Here is an 8,193-nt window from a genome sequence, read left to right as displayed (position 1 = left end):
TCCCCTGCATTGGCAGGTGGACTCCCAACCACTGTGCCACCAGGGAAGCCCATCGATCTCTTTTCTCTTTTTTTTACTAGTATAGGTAGACATTCATTGATTTTGTTTATCTTTTCAAAGAACAAACTTTTAGCTTTGTTAACTTTGTTTAAATTTCATGGGTTTTGGATTTTTTAAAAAATTGAAGTATAGGGGACTTCCCTGGCAGCGCAGTGGATAAAACTCCACGGTCCCAATGCAGGGTGCCCAGGTTCAATCCCTGGTTAGGGAACTAGATCCCACACACATGCCGCAACTAAGAGTTCACATGCCACAACTAAGGAGCCTGCCTGCCGCAACTAAGACCCAGCGCAACCAAAAAACAAAAAAACCTTTAGAAAAAAGTTTGAAATATAGCTGATTTACAATATTAGTTTCAGGTGTACAACATAGTGATTCATTATTTTTACAGATTATATTCCATTTTAAATTATTATAAAATGACTATATTTCCCTGTGATGTACACTATATCCTTGTGTTGCTTATTTGTTTTATAATTAAGAGTTTGTATCTCTTAATCCCCTACCTCTATCTTGCCCTTGTCTCCTTCCCTCTCCCCACTGATAACCACTTGTTTGTTCTCTATAACTGTGAGCCCATTTTTGTTTTGTTATATTCTTTCATTTGTTTTATTTTTTGGCTTCCACCTGTGAGTGACAACAGAGCATTTCTCTTTCTTTGACTTGATATTACACTAAACATAATACCTTCTAGGTCCATCCATGTTGTTGCAAATGGCAGAATTTCATTTTTTATGGCTGAGTAATATTCCATTGTATACATGTACCACATCTTCTTTATCCATTCATCTGTTGATGGACACTTAGGTTGCTTCTGTATCTTGGTTATTGTAAATAATGCTATGAACATTGGAGTGCATGTATCTTTTTGAATTATTGTTTTCATTTTCTTCCAATATATATCCAGGAATGGAATAGCTGGATAATATGGCAGTTCTATTTTTAGCTCTTTGAGGAGCCTCAGTACTATTTTCCATAGTGGCTGCACCAATTTACATTCCCAGCAACAGTGCACTAGGGTTCCCCTTTCTTCACATCCTCACCAACATTTTTTATTTGTGGTATTTTTGATGACAGCCATTCTGACAGGTTATCATTCTGACAACGATATCTCATTGTGGTTTTGATTTGCATTTCTCTGATGATTAGTGATGTTGAGCATCTTTTCATGTACCTGTTGGCCATCTGCATGTCTTCTTTGGAAAAGTGTCTGTTCTGGTCTTCTGCCCATTTTTTACTCAGGTTTTTTTTTCTTTTTCTTTTTGATATTGAGATGTATGAGCTGTTAATATATCCTGGATACAAACCCCTTATTGGTCATATCATTTGCAAATATTTTCTCCCATTCAGTAGGTTGTCTTTTCGTTTTGTTGATGGTTTCCTTTGCTGTGCAAAAGCTTTTAAGTTTAATTAGGCCCCATTTGTTTATTTTTGCCTTTTTTTTTTTTGCCTTCCGAGACAGATCCAAAAAATATATTGCTACAATTTATGCCAAAGAATGTTCTGCCTGTGTTCTCTTCTAGGAGTTTTATGGTTTCAGGTCTTAACTTAGGTCTTTAATCCATTCTGCCCCCCTGCAGATTGGGAAAGTAGACCCTTAATTGTGAAGGCTACCGCTGAGCTGTATGGTAGTAGGACAAATCAGAACACCACCAAGCTTGATATTCTTACTGAAATTCAGGAATTTTTATTGAATAAATGCGCCCTAGGTTGCTGCAAGACTGGTCAATTTCCAAAGTTCAAAAAAGGTTAATTCTGAAAGTTTTCATGAGGATTTCCATTGTTTATATGATACATTTTCAGAGGTCCTTAGTCCCCATTTTCTCTGATGTCACCCCACATTATGTTTTTAAGCAGTCAGTTTACATGGTTGGACTCTAGCCAAACTTTGTCTCTTATGTTAGCAGAAATCTTAGTTTCATTTTTTTAGCCTTAGATGGGTGCATGGAGTCTGTACCACCATACATGCATAGTTGAGGGAAAGCCAGTGATTTAGGAGGTTTATACACAGAACATGGTTCTTACTTTCTTTGGTTCTCTCTTTCAGTAATTCTTTCACTTTCCAGCTGTTGTGGTTCTTCTAATTTCTGTCTTCCAGCTCAAGTAAAATTCAGGTTTTATATCTGGGTTTAATCTCCACTCGGCACAAACTGTGGCCTGCCCTGAGTGTAAAAGCCATAAAAATGGGAAATGCACCCAGTACAATTCCCTTCATCCAAGTGTTGAGTACCTTCCAGTGTCTCCCTGTTTCTGTCTCTCTCCGATGTCTTCAAAGTAGCTGTTATTTAAATTTTATCTAGAGTTGTTGTCTGCCGGTAAGGTTGGTTCAACAGAAGGTAATTCTCCATTATCAGAACTTGAAATCCACAAATACATTTTATAATAATAAATCCATTATTTAAAAAGCAATTTCTTAGTGAAAAGGCCAGCTTGTTCATTCCCCACTTAATTTTCTTTTTTTAAAAAAGAAAGAGGACTTCCCTGGCAGTCCTGTGTGGCGGAAGTCTCTGCGCTTCCACTGTAAGGGGTGTGGGTTTGATCCGTGGTCAGGGAACAAAGATCTTGCATGCCATGCAGTACGGCCAAAAAAATAAAAATAAAAAATAAATTGAAAAAACAAAAAAGGAAGATAACATTTAGAATAGAATATTTTATTATCAGTATGTTCAGTAGCATTAAAAATAAAATAGACACTGTCTTTAACTCTCTGGAGTCTACTATGCCTCAAGGAAATGTCCACTTATCAAATTAAGAACCAGAGAATCAGAATTATGACTCTTTATGTAGAGACAAGAATGTGGTGGCTAGAGTGAAAGACAGCACAGTACTATAAAATGACGTAGCAAGGGATAACCAAATCATAGAAAGTACATTTCAAGTTTTGATGTGCAGTTCAACCTGCCTGTGGCACCTCCCTCCCTCTGACCCTGAGGATCTAGAGTTGAGAAGAGCAATCTAGGAGACAGGCTCCCACTCTGGCCTGAGAGACCTGGGGCCAAGGAAGCTTTCCTGGTTCCTTATTTTCTCATCTGTATAATGAGCTCAGAGGTCCCTTGGAGCTTTCAAGTTCTAATTCTGAGAGAGACTGGAAATATACCTAAAGGAAAAGGTTTTTTTTTAAATTTATTTTTGGCTGCGTTGGGTCTTCGTTGCTGCACACGGGCTTTTCTCTAGTTGCCGCGAGCTGGGGCCACTCTTCGTTGCCGAGCACGGGCTTCTCATTGCGGTGGCTTCTCTTGTTGCGGAGCACGGGCTCTAGGCGCGTGGCCTCAGTAGTTGTGGCTCGCGGGCTCTAGAGTGCAGGCTCAGTAGTTGTGGCGCACGGGCTTAGCTGCTCCGCGGCATGTGGGATCTTCCCGGACCAGGGCTCGAACCTGTGCCCCCTGCATTGGCAGGCGGATTCTTAACCACTACGCCACCAGGGAGACCTGAAAAGTTTACCTGAGAAGTTTTTTTTTTACCGGGATGGTGGTACTCTTTGTTTACATTTAAATTTTTTTAAAAAATTTTATCCCTAAATTGGCATTTGGTAAGTAAATGAATAAAAATTTTGAAGGCAAGAATTAGAGGCCAAATAGAGATGAGCCTTCTTCAGAGACATTACTTTGGCACCATCTGCTGGATAGTGTTTAAAAGCGTTCCTGTACATAAACTTGCCTGGAGCTTCTTCTTATTTCCCAAATGATTTAAAGGAAATACTGTCAAAATTATTTACATCCGAATTCAGTACCATACCAGCTTATGTTAGTAGGAATTTAGCTGTCAATCCACTATCACTGAAGGGGCACAGGACATACCTTGGGTAACTTCATAGTTTTTTAAATTTAGTTGCTGATTCTTTTATTCAGTATTAATGTATGTCCACCATGTGCCAAAAAGTGGTGTCACATGATTTTGGCAGAGACGACTGTTGCTCATGGAATACCACAACTCTTCCATATTTCCCAGGGGTGCACTCTTCCCTTGAAGGTCAGGTGAAAGGAAAATGCACCCTTGTGCTTTGGAGCACCAAAACTTCCGTGTGCTTCCTTCATCCCACATTTCTCTGCCAGAGAGACTCAGAACCTGTATTAGTTTTCTATGGCTGCTGTAACAAGTTATCACAAACTGGTGTCAGAAACAATTCAAACTTATTATCTTACAGTTCTGGAGGTCAGAAGTCCAATATGAGTCTCCCTGAGCTAAAATTAAGGCGTGAGCAGGGCTGAGCTCCTTCTGGAAGTCCCAGGGAAGAATCTGTTTCCTTGAGTTTTCCAGCTCCTCGAGGACACCTGCATCCCTTAGCTCATGGCCCCTTCCTCCATCTTCAAAGCCAGCCATGGTGGCTCAAGGGCTTTTCATAACGCATCTCTCCGACTCATGTCCTGTAGTCACATCTCTCTCTGAGTCAGTTGGGAAACAATCTTTTTTTTTTTAATTCGAGTATAATTGATTTACAATGTTGTGTTAGTTTCTGCTGTACAGTGAAGTGAATCAGCTATATGTATACCTATATCCCCTCCCTTTTGGACCTCCCTCCCACCCATCTAGGTTGTCACAGAGCACCGAGCTTAGCTTCCTGTGCTTTATAGCATGTTCCCACTAGCTAGCTATTTTATGCATGGTACATATATACAATGGAATATTACTCAGCCATAAAAAGGAATGCAATTGGGTCATTTGTAGAGATGTGGATGGACCTAGAGTCTGTCATACAGAGTGAAGTAAGCCAGAAAGAGAAAAACAAATATCGTATATTAACACATATATGTGGAATCTAGAAAAATGGTACAGATGAACCTATTTGCAGGGCAGGAATAGAAAGGGAGACATAGAGAACAGACATGTGGACACAGGGAAGGGAGGGGAAGGTGGGGCGAACTGGGAGATTAGGATTGACATATATACACCACCACGGGTAACTTCATTTTAATGCACGTAAAGAAACCTTAGAATGTGTTTGAATTTCGTATGGAGTTTGTTTCAACTGAGTCTCAGTAGCATCTACCACAATCATTGTTCCTTTTTTTTTTTTAACTGTTGCATTTTTTTTTATACTAACCTTATCTGTCTTGGGAAGGCCTGTACACCAGGCACTTTATTTTATTTTATTTATTTATTTATTTTTGGCTGCGTTGGGACTTTGTTGCTGCACATGGGCTTTCTCTAGTTGTGGTGAGCGGGGCTACTCTTCGTGCATGGGCTTCTCACTGTGGTGGCTTCTCTTGTTGTGGAGCACGGGCTGTAGGCACACGGGCTTCAGTAGTTGTGGCACGTGGGCTCAGTAGTTGTGGCTTGAGGGCTCTAGAACGCAGGCTCAGTAGTTGTGGTGCACGGGCTTAGTTGCTCCGTGGCATGTGGGATCTTCCCGGGCCAGGGCTCAAACCTGCGTCCCCTGCATTGGCAGGCGGATTCTTAACCACTGCGCCACGAGGGAAGTCCGCACCAGGCACTTTAGATACAATCTCTTAATCCTCTAACAAGCAATCACATGTTTGTGAAATGAAATTTCCCTTCTCCCCAGGACTTTGAGGACAACCCTTCAAGGACACTTCTCACCCATAGCTGGTATTGTACCAGTTTTGTCACTTGTCAGGAGGGTGACCTTGGGTAAGTTATTTAACCGCCCTGTCTCAGTTTCTTATCTATAAAGTGGCTATACCTCCCTCATTGTCTACTATGAGACCACAATGGTCAACAAAGCCTGGCACTCTCCAGCACTCCCAACACTCCCTGAACTGTCATCACAGTCATGACAACAGACCCTACTTTTCCTCTGGGACTACCCATCCTGACCACCCCCCAAGGCTGGGAGAATTCCCATGAAGAAAATTCTCCACGTCCCATCTACTTAGGGCCAGATGGGTTTTACTAATTAATGGACTCAGCTGTGATCTGAGAACACATTTGTTTCTAAAGTTTCTGATATCATACAGCCTAGTTATGGCCCTTTAACATATTTATTTCTCAATATGTTGACCTTAGAAAATTGGAAAAACATAGGTTTGGAAGTCTCCCCTAGGCCAGTGACCCCAAATAACCTGTGGCAGAAGCCTTGGTTGTCCACCAAAATCCTTACTCTCCTTTCACAGTTAGAATAGCAGGCAGGGATACGGCCCGTGCCATTTCCCAGTCCAGCTGGCAGTTCGGTGTGGCCACGTGACTGAGTTTTGCTAATGGAATAGGCTAAGAAGTGATGGGCACCACTTCCAGGTCTAGCCCTGCAAAATCCCCAGGCTGGAGCAACTCTCCCCTTCTGCTGGCTGGATGCAGATGACAGGCCCCAGGAGACGTGGGCCCACAGGATGAAAATAAACCTTGGGCCCCTGAGGGACATGTGATTGCTTGTTAGAGGATTAAGATACCGTATCTAAAGTGCCTGGCACAGACTTCCCTGGTGGCGCAGCGGTTAAGAATCCGCCTGCCAATGCAGGGGGCACAGGTTCGAGCCCTGGTCCGGGAAGATCCCACATGCCCTGCTCACCTCTACACCTATCCTAGCACAGTTACAAGGTCAAGAAATAAACTTCTTTGTCTTAATCTACTGAAATATGATTGAATTGTTATTTATTATTAATTACAGCCTAGCTGAACCTGAACATTCATCCTGAGTGCCACTGTGATGTGTTTTCACTCAGTCCTTTCCCTACTTTGTGTTTACATAGATGAGTTCACATATGTGACTTTGTATTATATTTCTTACAAGTACGTTTCTACGTTGTCATATATTCTTCATAATTTAATGGTTGCAGAGTATTCCATAAAGTAGCTGGTAAACCATAATTCACTTAACCATTCTACTGTTGATATTTAGTTTGCTTCTTGTTTTTTCTCTACTTTAAATAATGCTATAATAAGCATTTTTGTGCAGAAGCCTGATTCCATATTTTGAATCATTTTTAAAAACGTCACCAGAACTGGTATTATTCAAAGGTTATGAACTGGTATTATTCAAAGGTTATGAAAAGGTTGAACTTCTTTTCACAAAGACTGAACTAGTTACACTACCATCACTAATGATGTGCTCATTCCATCAGACATTAAAAGCAAAGTAGTTTTACAAATACTTAAGAGCATAAACATATCAACTTGATTTTTTAAAATTTCCCCTTTTATTTTGCATTTCTTTGATCACTACTGAGATTGAACACTTCTTCATGTTTGTTAATTAGTGGTACCTCGTCTTTCGAGAATTTTGTTTATGTCCTGCCATCTACTGGAGTCTACATTTCCTGTAGATTTAAGTAATCTTAGCACTCATAAATCCTATCAAGAATGGATGATACTTCCCTGGTGGCGCAGTGGTTAAGAATCCACCTGCCAATGCAGGGGACACGGGTTCGAGCCCCGGTCCGGGAAGATCCCACATGCCGTGGAGCAACTAAGCCTGTACGCCACAACTACTGAGCCTGTGCTCTAGAGCCCGCGAGCCACAACTATTGAGCCCATGCGCTACAACTACTGAAGCCCGCGCACCTAGAGCCCATGCTCCGCAATGAGAGAAGCCGCCGCAATGAGAAGCCTGTGCATCGCAACAAAGAGTAGCCCCCGCTCGCCGCAACTAGAGAAAGCCTGTGCGCAGCAACGAAAACCCAACACTGCCAAAAATAAGAAAAAAAAGAATGATCATCCAAAATTTCAGAAAGCATTTTATTGTCAGAACAAATATTAAGGCACAAAAATACATCAGTTTTTTCAAACAAAAATCTTTGAAATAGTTTTGTCCTACATTCAGAGCAGCTTCTTCCAAATAATACAATAATTTAACCTTTTAAATAAAAATATATAACTTCTTAAGCCCCTTTCTTCCCAAATACATGTTTTCCTAGTTCTAAAGAAGTTTCTTATTGAGCTCCTGTGTTATAATGTACATTTCCTTAAATCTAGTTTTGTCACTTATATACATTCGCTATGTAATTTAGTACTTTAACCAACATGTTAAACTTCTTTCTTATAAGGCATGGTGTTTTGTATTGCTTATCACATGCTGTTGATCATACAAAGACACAAGTACCAAAACTAGGGACTTATAAATCTAGCATAATACGTCTCATAAACCAGTCCTGTACGGCCTAGTGCAATAGACTCAAATCCCTTTTGAAAAAAGGATATAAAAATCGTTTTATACTTTCATGTACATGTATATCTTTTATA

The sequence above is a fragment of the Delphinus delphis genome, chromosome 12 (genome assembly GCF_949987515.2).
Source record: "Delphinus delphis chromosome 12, mDelDel1.2, whole genome shotgun sequence".
NCBI classification, from domain to species: Eukaryota; Metazoa; Chordata; class Mammalia; order Artiodactyla; family Delphinidae; genus Delphinus; species Delphinus delphis.
Note: the sequence above shows the minus strand (reverse complement) of the source record.